Raw genomic sequence first — 17,785 nt, 5'->3', positions numbered from 1 at the left:
AAATTGACTTAATTGCATTGCTGCATATTGGTCACAAATCAGTAGATATACGCTATTTGTCCAGAAATCTATGTAATGTTACTTCAGTATTGGTGTTTCAAATTTTACGAAACGACCCACTTAAACTTGATATTCCCACGACACTGGCGTACATTATGCTCATTTAAACATTGAGGCAGTCTCACAGCTACCGAAAATGAATGAATATAAACACTATAACGCAAATATAACACTCAATTTCGACGTGATGTGTGTCTTCTCGTGTGGCTTCTCAAAAAGCAGCGAGTGTCATGTCCACGCCCCGTGTTACCAGATATTCGAATAGTGAACTGCTATTCTAATATTCGACTTGATATTCGAATAATTTGCCAGTACCTACTCAGTAACCAGAAAGCAATTATTAAATTGATTGATTTTATGTTAATTAACTTGCCTTTTATGTATTATGTAAATTACCTGCACCGAAATCAGGACTTAGCTGGTATTAATGTCTTGTACAAACGTTTGCGGCCCGCAACGAATTTCGTATTGTGAAAGTGGCCCGCGAGACGAAAAAGGTTGGGCAGGCCTGGCATAGAAAAAGGATAAGTAGTTAGTTCCGCGGAAACCAAATCATTAGTCTTTGTTTTGTTCGTTTTACTCGTTGGTTCGCAACCTTTTTCGTTAAATTTCTTTCTTCCCATATTTTGGGATAAACTCTCCATTCCTGCATCACTATGCATAAAATGTCCGTTTTGTCATTCGTTCAATTTTAAATAGGTATTGTGGGTGTTAATGTCTAAGACGTACTCCCGCTTTTGTAAAGTTTATTACTTATCTATGCACATAATAAAAAATAAACTATTTGGAGTAAAAATAAAGAACTAAAGGAGATTAGTAGTACCACAGCAAACACAAAGCAAAAATTCTTCCCAAGAACGACAAAATTTCTCTCTGTGAAGGAATCCTTCCCCAGTTTGGAAACGTGGAATTAACTCCAGCGAAAAGAATCATAATGATAAAACACTGCCATCCTAATTGCATTCTGTTGTTAAGTTTTCCCTCAGCACGACAAGCGTTTCCGTAGTGTAGTGGTTGTCACATTCGTTTACACGCAAAAGGTCCCCGGTTCGATCCCGGGAGGAAACACTGGCTCGTTTTTCCATACTTTCAAACATGACAATTACTTCACGAACATTATATGCATGAGTACTTCGAAGACACAATAGTTGGAACCAGTGGCGGCGCGTCAACCGGGGCAATGCCCGGTAATTGTTTCTTCGGTATAATAAATATTCGAAAAATACCTCAATATCGGTTGCACAGACTGTCTACACTAGCCATATTCTCCCGACATGGTTCATTTTTCGCTCGCAAAGCCGTCGCCGAACGTCGACGGGGCGACGCCGATTTTGCCCCGGTTGCTCATTGTATATCGTATTCTCTCTTTTATCTTCCACTCGCCGCGTTTGTCTCGTTTGTTTTCTGTTTCTTTTACTAAATCATCGGGCCGATCGGGGCTAGCCCCGAAATTATGAAGACACAATGCCGACGTTTCTTACAACAACGTGTTGACATATTCACGCATTCCTTCTCGTTCGTTGGTTGCTTGAAGAGTTGATAGTTTCCTCGCCTTCGTTTTTGTCGCTTGTTTCGCTATTTGAATCAGTTAGAGACCTTAAGTCCATTTGCTTTTGATTTTCCACATTCCTTTAGAGCTCCTCACTTCTTTCCAGCTTCGCATTTCTTAGCCTTAGACCTCATAATGAATAAGGTTGATGCACTACTTCGCACTCCGTTTTCGCAGCTGCCGCTGGAACAAAAATTAGAGGTAAAACGTCTTGGGCCTTATCAACCAAAAAATTGTTCACTGGAACAATCCCATGACGGAGGAAAGCGTCAGCGTACATTCTGCGCAGAAACTTGGTATAAAAAACACGAATGGTTGTGTTACAGCGAGGACAAAAATGCACTTTTTTGTTTTTATTGCCTACTTTTTGCTACCGCCCGTGACTCACGTTGGTGTAAATTTGGTTTTAGAGATCTTAAACATCTTTCCGAGCGTGTCAGGGATCATCAATCTTCTATGGAGCATCTGGACAATGCAGTAAAATACCGAACATTCGGAAATGTTAATATTGCAGCACAGTTGGATGAAGGACGCGCGGTTTCTATTCGTCGGCACAACCAAAACGTCGAGAAAAACCGCCATGTTCTCGGTCGATTGATAGATGTTTTAAAGGTTCATTGGTTGTCACGAGCTGTCCCTCCGTGGGCATGATGAACGGGCTGGCTCTTCTAATAGAGGGGTATTTTTGGATATGGTGGAATACACCGCATCCCTAGATACAGTATTGAGAGATCATCTTGATGCCGCAACTGTTTCGAAAGGGACATCTAAGGATATCCAAAATGATTTGCTCGACTTAATGTATAAAATTTATTTACAAAATTTGGCTATGGAAATTGAGAATTGCCAGTTCCTTTCGATTCAGTCTGACGAGACAACTGACATCACGTGCGTTTCCAAACTGGCTGTGATTTTTCGGTTTGTGAAAGATGGTTAACCTACCGAGAGATTTCACAGCTTTGTACCAATCGTTGATCGCACGGCTTGCGGGATATCAGCTGTACTGAAAGAAGTGTTACAGCCTTACAACGCGAAGTCAAAATTGATAGCTCAAACTTTTGACGGCGCGGCAGTCATGAGTGGGTCGAAACATGGTGTTCAAGTTTATAGTTCAAGTTCCTCATGCGCATTTTTTACATTGTTATGCACACCAATTTAACCTCGTTATTAAAAATATGTGTCTTGATACCCCTCTCGTCCGTATATTTTTTGCAAATGTTTCGGGGTTTTCTTCATTTTTTTCCGTTTCGCCGAAGCGCTCTGACCTCCTTCGCCAGATATGTAGCCGCCGTCTCCCAGCTTGTGCACCAACACGTTGGAACTTCCAATCACGCGTGTTGCAGGGCGTGTCCGAATCTAGGTCTGAGCTCATTGAGTGTTTCAATGGCATTCAGAGCTCTCCGGTTTGGGATGAACGCACTGTGAGGGAGGCGGCAGGTCTAAAGCGTCTGCTAGAAGATGGTGAGTTTTCATTTTTTCTCGCTTTTTTCCTCCACAATATTCTATCACGTGGATGTATTATACGGCGCATTGCAGTCAAGGCGAATGGATGGAGCGTCTGTGCAGTCGTGTATTTCAGACTTCTGCGATGTTGTATCTCGTATCCGGGAAACAATAAAATACGACGACACATGGAGTGCTTCTTTACGCCGCAGGCAAACAACGCAGCGTTTGATTTTGTCTGCAAAGGAATGCTGTGACATTCTGGTGAATCAAATAGGCGATCGTCTGCGCACTGAACACCTTGCCGCGTTCTCTTTGATGAACCCCAAAAAATTTTTAAAATTTGCACGTCAATTTCCCATCCATTTGTTGGCTACTGTCTCCAAATTTTACCCCATGATAAACGTGGGTAAATTGGAAAATGAATTGCGATGTATATACACCAATCAAACTTTTTTGAACATCACATCAACTTGCGCGCTCTATGGGTTCCTCACAGATAACACTCTAGTAACTACCTTTGCGGCGTCTGCAAAATTTCTGGACATCATTTTGACGACGCCTATTTCCTTCGCCGACGCAGAGCGAACATTCAGCACGCTGAAGCGTATTAAAACGTATCTCAGAAACACAATGAAGCAAGATAGATTAAATTCCTGGGCTGTTCTATCCATTCACAAAGACGGTATTTCTGAGATGCATGACTTTAATCAGCGCGTTATTGAGCATTTTGCTTCCAAGAAACCGCGGCGTGTTGCATATATGTTCAAGCAGTAGAAGTCTAGCAGCATATATATCTATAAGTGAGCGACGCATGTCCTTATCTTTGCATTAACTTTCCTTTCTTTATAGTAACGTTTTAAACCTTATTTTAGGTTTTGTCTGCTTTCCCGAAGTTTCTGTTAATATGTCATTGTATTTATCTGGGTAAATATTGCCTTTCCTTTTGAAAGAGGTTTCAAAATAAACTATGTCTATATTTATTAGTCCCTTGACTTGGACCGGTTTTAAAGACACTTTCTTATCGTTAAAAATTGTCGCTTTTGCCGATTGGTTGTTACCGATGGAATGGTTTTGATACTCATAAAATGATGGGAGAACTTACAGCGCTCATCCTGTCCCCGTAGATGGGGGTGACTTGGTCCCGCAGTAGCTTGTCCCGGTTGTCAAAATGACCACGCGCCGCCACTGGTTGGAACTATATCTTCCTCATCACAAAATTTGAATTTTCGTTCTCTGCCTTCTTATCGGTTTCCTTATTTCTCGTGTTTTACTCACGCTGAGACAATCATAACAATAAAAGTACTGTCAATGTGATTACCATTCTGATTTGAATGTCTTATTGGGTATTAATGTAACTGTGGCCTTCACGCAAGCGCATGCACAGCACGAATCATCCTTGCATACGTGTATCCAGCACAAATTGGTCACTTTGTTTGGATCGGGAATTCGGTAATTATGTATTGCAGAAATCCAGCTCTAGGCTATCGGAGTTTATTAATAATTTCATAACAGTTGCCAAATTGAAAACAACTTTCGTGAACAAGAGTGAACAGTAAAGGAAAATATATATTAAAAAGATATCAGATAAACCCAGCGGTTCCCAGACTTTTTATTCGTGCTGCGCCAAATTCGCAGGAAAAATTTCACGCGTTCCCCAAATGCTACCTTTGGGGAAATGATACAGAATACTTTCGTATGATTGTATAATGTACCATACCATCTTAATGTCTTACCCATCCAAACGATTATCGGTAAAAATACAATAACAGTCCAGAGGTGCTAGGAAAGCTATGTATTATAAAAAATATTCGTGATTGCAAAGTACAATAGTAAAATACAGCGTAAAATACTCTGATATTTATTCTCAATAAGTAAACTTCCAAACGACCCGACAATGTAAAGTATGTACATGGTCATTCAAATACTTAACACATTCAAATGTTTGGAAATCTGTCCGAGCGAAAGAAGTGTCTGAGCGACTGCATGAATTGCAGTTGTTGCGTCATTGTTGGCTTATTGCTTATTGGTCATTGTTACGGACATAAACGAAGATATCGATTCATGGGGAGACATCCAGCTGTAACCTAGTTGAATTGTGCTCGTCTGGAAGAAGTCTGACTTCGGTATGATGAAGCTTGACAAAAATACATCTTAATTTGCCCCTCGTTGCACCTATAATAAAATAATGGCCGATAAATAACGTTTATGATCAAATCGAAATTGAGAAATATTTCCGCCCGGGCTCGAACCGGGGACCTTTTGCGTGTGAGGCGAACGTGATAACCACTACACTACGGAAACTCCGCGGATGGATTTCTGCATTACATAATTACCGAATTCCCTACCCAAACATGGTGACCAATTCGTGCTGGTGAAAAGGTAAGTGAGACGTTTGCGGAAACGCTGGCGGGAAAGCTGTAGTTACATTAAATTAATAAGACAATAAAATCAGGATGTTAATTACATCGGCAGTGCTTTTTTGGTTGTGATTGTTTTAGCTTGAGTTAAAACCGAGAAGTAGGGAGTCCGATAACAAGGCAGAGAACGAAAATGTACGATTCAAATTGTGTCATTAACTAGAGCTAGTTCAAGCTATTGTCTCTACAAAATACTCTTGCAGATGAAGTTTGTAAATAAAGGAAGACCATTGTTTCCGCCCAGGCTCGAACTGGGGATCTTTCGCGTGTGAGTTTTTTTTTTTTTTTTTTTTTTTTTTTTTTTTCTTGCGGATCAGAATTTTCCAAGGCACAGATCAGTGTCTAATGCCACGTCATATCCGTGTCATATCGGTATAACGCTTCATAAGCATGCCACTGCATAAGCAGCAGTCATAAACTTATGGAGGCTTCAGTATCTGCCGCGCCATTGCACAGCACAAACTTCCACCCCGGGGTTCGGTATACACTGTATGTCACAGCATAACTTTCGCCCAGGGCTTCCGTCTGCACCATGCATAGCATAGCTCAACTTCCGCCCCCCCCGGCTTCCGTACATACTGCGTGACGCTTAACACGCACACAGCATGACATCCACCGTGAAGCTTCCGATTCATCACGTCCGCTTAATATGTGATGGTATTTCCGACATAAAAAATGGATAAAATTGCAGAGTCCACTTGGGCAGATATGCTTTTGTTTATGGTGGATTGCGTTATGTAGCTGAATATCCATTTAGGATCTCCTTCCAGTTATTTACTATTCCGAGAAAAATAAGGTTAGTAAAAGTGTTCTCCATTGTGTTTAAAAATTGCGTAAAGTGAGATATTGTTTTTGAAATTATATCATCGTCCATAGGGGTCAAATATTTATTTTGGATATCCAGTCTTATTTTGGTGCCAATTAAGTTCTTTTTCCATATTACATAACATTTGGTGACTACTATTCGGTTATGCTCCCTGTAACTATTGTAGAATATTTCCTTCGGAGTTATTTTGATGGAGTTGCTTAGTACGCTGTTAAGAATTTTTAAAAGTTTTACCGCATATTTCCTCGTTGATTTACAGTTTATAAGTATATGTCCTGTATTGTCTACAGGCCCTTTGCAAAATTTGCAGCCTAATATTTCTAAGTTTCCGAGAGCATCATACCTGAGGGACATTGCCCTCAAGCGATCGCCGAATATGTACCCCTCTCTTATAATGCGATACGAGATTATTCGTTCCGCGTTAGTAAACTTATTTTTATAATCATGGTTAAATAGGTGAGCTTCTTCCCAATTCACATTCAGCAGCTGTTGTTTTTCTTTGGCTGTCCTGTTGTCCTTCAATTTCATGTACAGGTCTTTATGTCTTGCAACCTCCCAGGTGGATTGCGAGAAATTCAATTCTTTATAGATGTCGAGGATGTATGCCCATTGCTCTGGAATAGTATTGCTGTGGGGCATTGAGTTGGTGTATCTATCCTTGTTAATTTGCTTGACTCTGGATCCCAAAGAGTATAATGCCTCTATTTGCCAAAATTGAGTTAGGGGTTCGTTACCCACGATGTATCTCATTTTTTCCACTGCACATGCCTTTATTTTTGCATCAACATCAATCATATTGATCCCACCATCGTTCCACATTCTTTGTAGCGATTTTCTGCTAATGGCCTCTATCTTTTGCGGGTGCCAGAGGAACTTAAACAGCGCACTCTCGATTTTCTTTATATACGTTTTCGGGATTCTCTTTACTCTCGTATGGAAGATTATGACAGACATAATCATGGAGTTGATTGATATCAGTTTACCATACCAGGTGAGGTTTCGCAGCTTAACGTAATTTAGGGTTCGTATCATCTTATTTTCGATTACCTGCCACATATTGTTTAAGTCCATATTTCCAAATTGTATTCCAAGTATTATGGTGTTTTGTTTTATGTAGTTCCCATGTGGCGAATTGTTCACTAAATTATGCGATTCTTTTGTAATACAGAGAATTTCGGTCTTATCTTTATTTATTTTTTGTCCTGTTGCTAAATGGAAATTGTCTAGCTCGTGAAAGATTTCTGTAATAGATAATTGATCTCTAACTGCGAACGTGATATCATCAGCAAACTGATCGAGTTTATGCTCGTATCTCCCCAGTTGGATACCATGTATATTGGCATTTAATTGTACCGATCTTGCTAGGGGCTCTATATTGATGGCGTAGAGAAGCATACTTAACGGGCATCCTTGCCTAATTCCTTGCCCTATATCGATTTCCCGCGTGAGTCTACCGTTTACACCTACCTGACTTTTAATTCCGTAATACATGCTTTTAATTGCTTTTGAGATTCTATTTCCAAGTCCAATTTGATGTAAAATTTTAAATAAGAAGTCATGATTCACTCTATCAAAAGCTTTAAGATTGTCTATTATTATTAGTGATCCGGGGATATTTTTCATTTTGCAGTGTCTAATTATAGCGTCTATATTATAATGAACATCTTCCATACATCTTTGCTTGAGTGCGCATTTCTGGGATGGACTTATGATTTTGTTTAGTACTGGTTCTAATCGTTTAACAAGGATTCTTGATAGGATTTTATAGTCTGCATTGAGCGTTGTGATTGGCCTCCAATTTTTTAAATTTGTTTTGTCTCCCTTCTTGTATACTAATTTAACTTTCGCTATGGTAGCAGATTTTGGTATTTGGCCGAAATATAATATGTTATTCATAAGTTGAGTAAATTGCTTTTTAATAGAGTTCCAGAAGGTCAGGTAGAATTCTTTGGATAGACCATCAAATCCTGGGGATTTATCGTTTCCCATAAATTTTATCGCCCTATATACCTCTTATTGTGAGATATAGCTCTCTAGTATGATATTATCCTCATCTGCAATTTTAGGAGAGCCCATTAAGTTTAGATAACGATTTTGGTATTGTTCTTGCGTTATATTCTCTTTGCCCCATAGGTTCTTATAGAAACTTTCTACTATTGATATGATCTCCCCGGGATTTGTTTTTACATTTTGGTCATTTGTCACCAGCTCTTCTATTGTTGTTTGCCTAGATCTGCGCCGGATTTTTTCATAAAAGGTTTTGGTGGGCCTTTCCCCTTCTTCAAGGTTTTTCATTTTTGCCATTAGTATGTCCCTTTTGTTTCGTTCATCTTGAATTATCTCGATCTGCGATTTTAGCCTTTTGATTTCGATCATGTTTTCCGCTTTCCCCTCATTGATTAGTATATCAAATCTTTTTCGAATTTGCATTAAGCTATTATTGTGGTCACGTGTCCGGAATTTCGAGTAGGCAATGGTTTGTTTTTTAACCCTCTTTTTCACATAGTGCCACCAGTCCGACAAGTAATCAAAGTTTTCGATATCCGTGAGTGCGTCTTTATATGTATTTTGGATGATGGTGATATACGTGGGGTCCTTATATAGCGCGGTGTTATTGCGCCACGTTCCTTTGCCCCATCGAACCTTTTTGGTTTGTTCTAGTGTAATTTGTGGGCATAGTATGTGATCCGAAACAGTGTTGGGTATATGGGTTATGTCCGAAATGATGCTATTTACATTGGCCGAGTTATATATCCGGTCTATTCTCCGTCCTTGCGATTTGAAGTGGAAGGTATAGATTTGTTTGTTTGGATATTTTGCACGGTAGGTATCGAATATATTGTTCTGTAGGACGAATTTTCGGAAGATTTTCTCAGGGGGTCGCATTTTGAATTTGTTGGCATTTGTGACGTCACGAATGTCCAGGACGGCATTGAAACTCCGACTATTATTAAGTAATTTGATTCGCAGTAATTACTTAGAATGTTGGCGAGATTTTGGTAGAACTCCGTTTTATGAGGGCCGTTTTTCGCCGGGGCGTAAACATTGAATATCTTGATGATCCGCTTGTCCATTTCTATTTCTATACTATCGCACCGATGTGTGATATGTGTGGTGTAAGTTGGTGGCAATATGGTATCACAAACTTTAACCATTATCAACGTGCCTTGCCTGTAAGAGGTATGGAAACCTTCATTCCTATCCAGAGTATTATAATATATATTATATTTTTTATCATTCGCCCACTGGGTCATGAGGGCCTTGTCGACCTTATGGGCCTCTTGTATACAAAGGACATTCGTGTTTGCTGTAGAATTACTAATTTTCTTTTGTTCTTTATTTTTACTTCAAGTAGTTTAACGGTCTGGAGGTTCGATCCCCACGATGGGCGTTCAATAAATATTTTTTTCAATAAAATGCAAATTGATATTGGAGTTTGGTCAGTTAGAAATTCTATTAAATCATTTCTATATTTTCTGTACTCGGTTTCCGTAGTGTAGTGGTTATCACGTCCGCCTAACTAATAAACGATAATAAATAAGACAATATAATCAGGATCGCAATTACATGGTCAGAGCGTTCTACAAACGATTATTTTCCTTGTTTTGTTAAAAAAAAGTTAGACTATGATCTGACGAAAGCTAACAAATTCATTTGTAAAAAGTGATTATGCTGTTCTTGAAAACAATTCGTTTCAGTTATACAATGTTTGGTGCCATGCTTTTCATAACTTTTCTCAAACATGGGTCACGCGAAATCACACAAAAGCAAAGGATATTGATCTTTGATTCAATCCCAACTTCATCCGCAAATCTTATTGCCCCACTGGAGAACGAAATGCAGAAAGATAAGCCATTTAAAAGCTGTTCCCGTAGTGTAGTGGTTATCACGTTCGCCTAACACGCGAAAGGTCCCCGGTTCGAGCCCGGGCGAAAACAAGCTTCTTGTACAAATTCACAAATGCAAAATGTGTGTTTAAGGAAAACATCTCTGACGACGATTTGTTTTTCTTTCCATAAAATGACCTCACCCCTGAAAAAATGATCCGTAAATTTTAATAAGCTGCGGAGCGTTTGTGTAGTGTAGTGGATTTATCACGCTCGAACGTGATAACCACAACACTACGAAAACGCTTGCCCTTTCTCGGTACTTAATAAGACAATAGAATTAGGACGGCAGTGTTTTATATTAATGATTCTTTTCACCGGAGTTACTTCCACGTTTCCCAACTGGGGAATTCCTTCACAGTCGCGTTGTCAACTAAGCTGGTCATGCCAAACAGGGTACCAATAGCGTTCCACATAGGGCTGCCAACCGTTCCGGAATGGCCGGGACTTATTGCTTCATTGTTACGGAAACAAACGAAGATATCGATTCTTGGGGAGACATCGATTTTTGTAACCAAGTTGAATTGTGCTTGTCTGAAAGAAGTCTGACTTCGGTCTGATGAAACCTTGCAAATGTACATCCTAATTTGTCTCTCGTTGCACTTAAAATAAAATAACCGCCGATAAAAAGACGGTTCTGATCAAATCAAAATGTTGAATTGTTTCCGCCCGGGCTCGAACCGGGGACCTTTCGCGTGTAAAGCGAACGTGATAACCACTACACTACGGAAACGCTCGCTGTATGGAGGTAATACTTAACAACAGAATGCAATTAGGATGGCAGTGTTTTATCATGGAGATTCTTTTCGCTGGAGTTAATTCCATGTTTCCAAACTGGGGAAGAATTCCTTCACAGAGAGAAATTTTGTCGTTCTTGTGGAGAAATTTTGCTTTGTGTTTGCTGTAGAATTACTAATCTTCTTTTGTTCTTTATTTTTATTTCAGGTAGTTTAACGGTCTGGAGGTTCGATCCCCACGATGGGCGTTCAATAAATATTTTTTTCAATAAAATGCAAATTGATATTGGAGTTTGGTCAGTTAGAAATTCTATTAAATCATTTCTATATTTTCTGTACTCGGTTTCCGTAGTGTAGTGGTTATCACGTACGCCTAACTAATAAACGATAATAAATAAGACAATATAATCAGGATCGCAATTACATGGTCAGAGCGTTCTACAAACGATTATTTTCCTTGTTTTGTCATGAAAAGTTAGACTATGATCTAACGAAAGCTAACAAATTCATTTGTAAAAAGTGATTACGCTGTTCTTGAAAACAATTCGTCTCAGTTATACAATGTTTGGTGCCATGCTTTTCATAACTTTTCTCAAACATGGGTCACGCGAAGTCACACGAAAGCAAAGGATATTGATCTCTGATCCAATCCTAACTCCATCCGCAAATCTTATTGCCCCACTGGAGAACGAAATGCAGAAAGATAAGCCATTTAGAAACCGTTTCCGTAGTGGTTATCACGATTGCCTAACACTCAAAAGGTCACCGGTTCGAGCCCGGGCGGAAACAAGATTTTTGTACAAATTCACAAATGCAAAATGTGTGTTTAAGGAAGGCATCCCTGACGACCATGTGTTTTTCTTTCCATAAAATGACCTTACCCCTGAAAAAATGATACGTAAATATTAATAAGCTGCCGCGCGTTTCTGTAGTGTAGTGGATTTATCACGCTCGAACGTCCTAACCACTACAATACGAAAACGCTTGCCCTTTCTCGGTACTTAATAAGACAATAGAATTAGGACGGAGGTGTTTTATTATAATGATTCTTTTCGCCGGGGTTATTTCCACGTTTCCCAACTGGGGAATTCCTTCACAGTCGCGTTGTCAACTAAGCTGGTCATGCCAAAAAGGGTACCAATAGCGTTCCACATAGGGCTGCCAATCGTTCCGGAATGGCCGGGACTTATTGCTTCATTGTTACGGACACAAACGAAGATATCGTTTCTTGGGGAGACATCCATTTTTTTAACCAAGTTGAATTGTGCTTGTCTGAAAGAAGTCTGACTTCGGTCTGATGAAACCTTGCGAATGTATATCTTAATTTGTCTCTTGTTGCACTTAAAATAAAATATTCGTCGATAAAAAGACGTTTCTGATCAAATCAAAACGTTGAATTGTTTCCACCCGGGCTCGAACCGGGTGTTATATTTTTGTATATCGTATAATTGGAATTTCTGGCAACCCTCTTTTGGGCTTACTTTCTTCCCTTCCGTTTTGTTTCCGCTTTTAAGCCTGCGTGTGTTTTTCGCTCTGTTCGAGTTATGTATTAAAGTTTACTGTTACTATACTTTTTGGTGCTTTGCTGTTACTGGTTGGGGAGGTCGAAAGATTATTTTCAACAGGTTATGGGCCCAGCACGCTTCCGCTGCGCTGAAAGACTGAAAAGTAACCAGTGACTTTTGCTGCTGATTTTGAACTGAATATTGTTGTCGGTCGTTGACTGGTTCTAATCGGGTTCAATGGAGGACAAATGGTCTATTGATAGATTGGATGGGTCCAATTGGACAACATGGAAATTTCAGGTGCGTCATGTTTTGCTTGCAAAGTAGCTGTGGAGATATGTTGATGGCTCGGTTACGCTTACTGAAGACGCTGGTGAAGCAGCAGTGCTCAAATTCAACAAAAAGTCGCAAAAGGCATTGTCAACAATTGTTTTGTCTATCGTTCCGTCACAGTTATATCTGGTAACTTCTTTTGATAAACCAAAGGCGGCTTGGGATGCGTTGCGTAATCATTTTGAACGGGATACGTTGGCAAACAAGCTATTTTTAAAGAAGCAGTATTTTCGTGCGGAGATGGAAAAGGGAATGCGGATGGATGATCACTTGAAGCGGATGAAAAAAATTACAGATAGGCTGGCAGCTATTGGGGCGCCCATCAGTGAAGAAGATCAAGTTGTAACATTGCTTGGAAGTCTTCCACAGAGCTATTCAACTCTGGTAACTGCTCTGGAATCGCGTGTAGATAGAATTAGCCTAGGATTTGTTCAACAGGCGCTTTTACACGAAGAGCAAAAGATGAATGGTCTCTCTGGAAATGGGAAGAATAGCAATCAAGACGAGTCAGCTTTGGTCGGTTTCGACAAGAAACGTACGTGCTATGGATGTGGGCAAAAGGGGCATATTCGGCGAAATTGCCCCCGTAAAATGAAGAAAAAGTATGTGCCCACTGGATACCATAAAGCGGAAACTATGACTCCCATGCCTGAACCAGAATCCAGTGAAGATGATGATTCAGCAATGATCGGTTCATCTAACAGTGCCCATGGATCGGAGTGGCTGGTGGATTCTGGGGCGTCGCGTCACATGACTAAAGAAAATGAATTTCTGGTAAACTATAGAAAATTCAGTGTTCCGGAAAAAGTGGAACTTGGAGATGGCAGAACAGTGGAAGCACTTGGTGTAGGAAATGTTCACCTTGTGATGCTGTTTCACGGAAAAAAGTCGAAGCGAAGTACTTTATATGACGTTCTGTATGTTCCGAAACTGGCGTGTAATCTGTTTTCAGTACATTCAGCAGCAAGCAAAGGAAATATTATGAAATTTGATCGGTCGACTTGCTGGATCTACGGTGAAAATGGAATTGTACGTGGAATGGGAACATTGAATGGAAAATTGTATCAGTTAAATTGTCGACCAAACCTGAAACATAAGGGAATGCTGGTTGACGGAAAGAAATCTGATCTGGATTTATGGCATCAAAGATTGGGTCATCTTGGTGGTCAGCAATTAAAGGAAGCTGTACGGAAAGACCATGTTTTGAATGTGAAAATTTCAGATGATGCAAAACTGTCATTTTGTGAAGCTTGTGTAGAGGGAAAAATTCAACGAAAGCCGCTTAGGGCGGTTGGTGAAATTCGGTCTACACGGAAACTTCAACTTATACACAGTGACGTTTGTGGGCCAATGGAAGTCGAGTCAATTGGCGGACGAAGGTATTTTGTCACTTTTATTGATGATTACTCACGGTTTTGTGCGGTTTATTTCATGGAGCACAAATATGAGGTATTTGACAAGTTCAAAGAATTTGAAACCCTGATGACAAATAATGCTGGTGTTAAAATTGGAACTTTAAGAACTGATAATGGTGGTGAATACGTCTCAAAGAATTTTGAAGCATATTTGCGGAAAGGGGGCATAAAACATGAACTGTCAGTTGCTCACACACCGGCTCAGAATGGTGTGGCGGAGAGGATGAATAGAACGTTGATGGAGTCGGCAAGATCAATGATATGCTATGCCGGAATGAAAAAGGGAATATGGGCTGAAGCTGTCTACGCAGCAGCATATATCAGAAATCGGGTGCCGACATCTGCCATCAAGGGAAACAGATCGCCTTACGAACTTTGGTATGGAAGAAAGCCGAATGTAAGTCATTTTCGTGTTTTTCGATGTGTGGCTTATGCTCATGTACCAGATTGTAGGCGGAAAAAGCTGGATAAAAAAGCTGAAAAATTGAGATTCGTTGGCTACAATTTGCGGTCAAAAGGTTACAGACTACTGGTGGAAGGAACTGGAAAGGTTTTTATTCGGAGAGATGTTGTATTCAATGAAAGTGATTTTGGTCAAGGAAAATTTGATACAACTGTAAAACGTTCCGATACAAAAGCTGAAAAATCTGCACCAAGGGAAATAGAAGTAGATATTGATGCAGTGGGAGTCAACGAATCAAATGAAGAAATGCCTCGGAGATCTAGTCGACAAGTGAATCCACCAATTAGGTTTGGCTATGATGAATATGTAGATGTTGCCTTGCACGATAAATCATATCATGTTGCGTATCTTGCTAGTCAAATTGCAGAGCCGAAAACTCTGGAAGATGCGTTGAATTCTGAGTGTGCAAGACAATGGAAAACTGCAGCGGAAAATGAGTACAAATCCTTGATGGAAAATGAAACTTGGGATCTTGTAAAATTACCAGCCGATAGAAAACCTATTGGGTGTCGTTGGCTATTCAAAACGAAGTATACTAGTGATGGCAAAATTGAAAGATTCAAGGCTCGGCTGGTCGCTAAGGGATATACTCAGAGGTATGGCATTGACTATGATGAAATTTTTTCTCCAGTTGTCAAATTTTCATCTATCAGAACTGTGCTTGCTGTAGCACTAGAAAAGAATATGTTGATCCATCAAATGGATGTTGAAACTGCATTTCTAAATGGGAAACTGGAGGAAGAGATTTATATGGTGCAACCTGGAGGCTATGTTGCACAGGGCAAAGAAGATTTTGTATGCAAATTGAAAAAATCATTATATGGACTTAAGCAGTCACCACGGTGCTGGAATAGTGTTCTGAGTACGTTTTTAAAGGCCATGGATTTTCTGCAAAGTTCTGCTGATCCTTGTGTTTATGTACGTATAACCGATTCAATAACAATTGTTGCAGTGTATGTGGATGATATTATCATAGCTGCGGAATCGGTGTTTGAACTGACAAAATTGAAGGAAAGTTTTTCTACTCGATTCAAGATGAAAGACTTGGGTGAGCTTCATTATTGTTTGGGGGTCAGCATCGAACAAGATACTGAAAATAATTGCATACAATTACACCAGAAGCAGTACATACTGGGGATGCTAGAAAAGTATGGTCTGAAAAATTCAAAACCTTATAGTAATCCGTCGGATACAAATGTAAAGCTAAAAAAGGATGACGGTGGAAATGTGGATAAAGTTGATCCTAAAAAGTATCAAGCAATGGTTGGAAGTCTCTTATATGCAGCCATTGCTACTCGTCCTGATATTTCGAATGCTGTCAGTGTTGTGTCAAAATTTAATTCATGCCCAACGAAAATACACATGACAGCTGTTAAAAGAATTTTCCAGTACTTGAAAATTACATCAGACTTTGGCTTGAAATATGTGAAGTCTGGAAATGATCTAATGGGATATTCAGATGCAGATTGGGCTGGTGATCAAGATGATAGACATTCTACAAGTGGAAACCTCTTCATGCTTGCCGGTGGTGCCATTAGTTGGCTCAGCAAGAAACAACCCATTGTTGCTCTATCAACTGCAGAGGCAGAATATGTTGCATTGAGTTCTGCCACACAAGAAGTTATTTGGCTGAGGAAATTGCTTGCTGAACTTGGAATGGTACAGAATTATCCCACAATTATTAGGGAAGACAACCAGGGGGCAATTGCTATTGCAAAGAATCCTGTTTCGCATGGTAGAACTAAACATATTGATATACGTTATCATTTTATTAGGGAGGCAATTGACAATGGGGTTCTTGAACTTGAATATTGTCCTACTGAAAATATGCTTGCTGATATATTCACTAAGAGTCTTCCTAGGGATCGTTTTGAGAGATTACGTAATTGTATGGGCATTAAAAATGTTTAGCCTAATTCGGAGAAATTTCAATTAAGTGGGAGTGGTATATTTTTGTATATCGTATAATTGGAATTTCTGGCAACCCTCTTTTGGGCTTACTTTCTTCCCTTCCGTTTTGTTTCCGCTTTTAAGGCTGCGTGTGTTTTTCGCTCTGTTCGAGTTATGTATTAAAGTTTACTGTTACTATACTTTTTGGTGCTTTGCTGTTACTGGTTGGGGAGGTCGAAAGATTATTTTCAACACCGGGGACCTTCCGCGTGTAAAGCGAACGTGATAACCACTACACTACGGAAACGCCCGCCATGCGGAGGGAATACTTAACAACAGAATGCAATTAGGATGGCAGTGTTTTAGAATTAAGATTCTTTTCGCTGGAGTTAATTCCACGTTTCCAACCTGGGGAAGAATTCCGTCACAGAGAGAAATTTTGTCGTTCTTGTGGAGAAATTTTGCTTTGTGTTTGCTGCAGAATTACTAATCTTCTTTTGTTCTTTATTTTTACTTCAAGTAGTTTAACGGTCTGGAGGTTCAATCCCCACGATGGGCGTTCAATAAATATTTTCTTCAATAAAATGCAAATTGATATTGGAGTTTGGTCAGTTAGAAATTCTATTAAATCATTTCTATATGTTCTGTACTCGGTTTCCGTAGTGTAGTGGTTATCACGTCCGCCTAACTAATAAACGATAATAAATAAGACAATATAATCAGGATCGCAATTACATGGTCAGAGCGTTCTACAAACGATTATTTCCCTTGTTTTGTCAGAAAAAGTTTGACTATGATCTAACGAAAGCTAAGAAATTCATTTGTAAAAAGTGATTATGCTGTTCTTGAAAACAATTCGCTTCAGTTATACAATGTTTGATGCCATGCTTTTCATAACTTTTCTCAAACATGGGTCACGCGCAATCACACGAAAGCAAATGATATTGATATCTGATTCAATCCTAACTCCATCCGCAAATCTTATTGCCCCACTGGAGAATGAAATGCAGAAAGATAAGCCAACCGTTTAGCAACCGTTTCCGTAGTGTAGTGGTTATCACGTTCGCCTAACACGCGAAAGGTCCCCGGTTCGAGCCCGGGCGGAAACAACCTTGTACAAATTCACAAATGCAGAATTATGCAGCATTTAAGAAAAACGTCCCTGACGACGATGTCTTTTTCTTTCCATAAAATGACCTTACCCCTGAAAAAATGATCCGTAAATATTAATAAGCTGCCGCGCGTGTCCGTAGTGTA

At 39.7% G+C, this 17,785-nt stretch overlaps 3 non-coding genes across 3 annotated transcripts; 1 reads left to right on the top strand and 2 right to left on the bottom strand.

Moving 5' to 3' along the window:
• Positions 1 to 5,283: 5,283 nt before the first annotated feature.
• On the bottom strand, positions 5,284 to 5,356 carry Trnav-cac (transfer RNA valine (anticodon CAC)). Its single transcript has one exon. It is a non-coding gene; the product is annotated as a tRNA-Val (tRNA).
• A 5,489-nt stretch (positions 5,357 to 10,845) lies between these two features.
• On the bottom strand, positions 10,846 to 10,918 carry Trnav-uac (transfer RNA valine (anticodon UAC)). The gene has a single exon. It is a non-coding gene; the product is annotated as a tRNA-Val (tRNA).
• A 6,646-nt stretch (positions 10,919 to 17,564) lies between these two features.
• On the top strand, positions 17,565 to 17,637 carry Trnav-aac (transfer RNA valine (anticodon AAC)). The gene has a single exon. It is a non-coding gene; the product is annotated as a tRNA-Val (tRNA).
• The last annotated feature ends 148 nt before the right edge of the window (positions 17,638 to 17,785 follow it).

Source organism: Styela clava, chromosome 5 (assembly GCF_964204865.1).
Source record: "Styela clava chromosome 5, kaStyClav1.hap1.2, whole genome shotgun sequence".
In the NCBI taxonomy this organism is placed as follows: domain Eukaryota; kingdom Metazoa; phylum Chordata; class Ascidiacea; order Stolidobranchia; family Styelidae; genus Styela; species Styela clava.
This window is presented reverse-complemented; position numbering and strand designations above follow the sequence as displayed.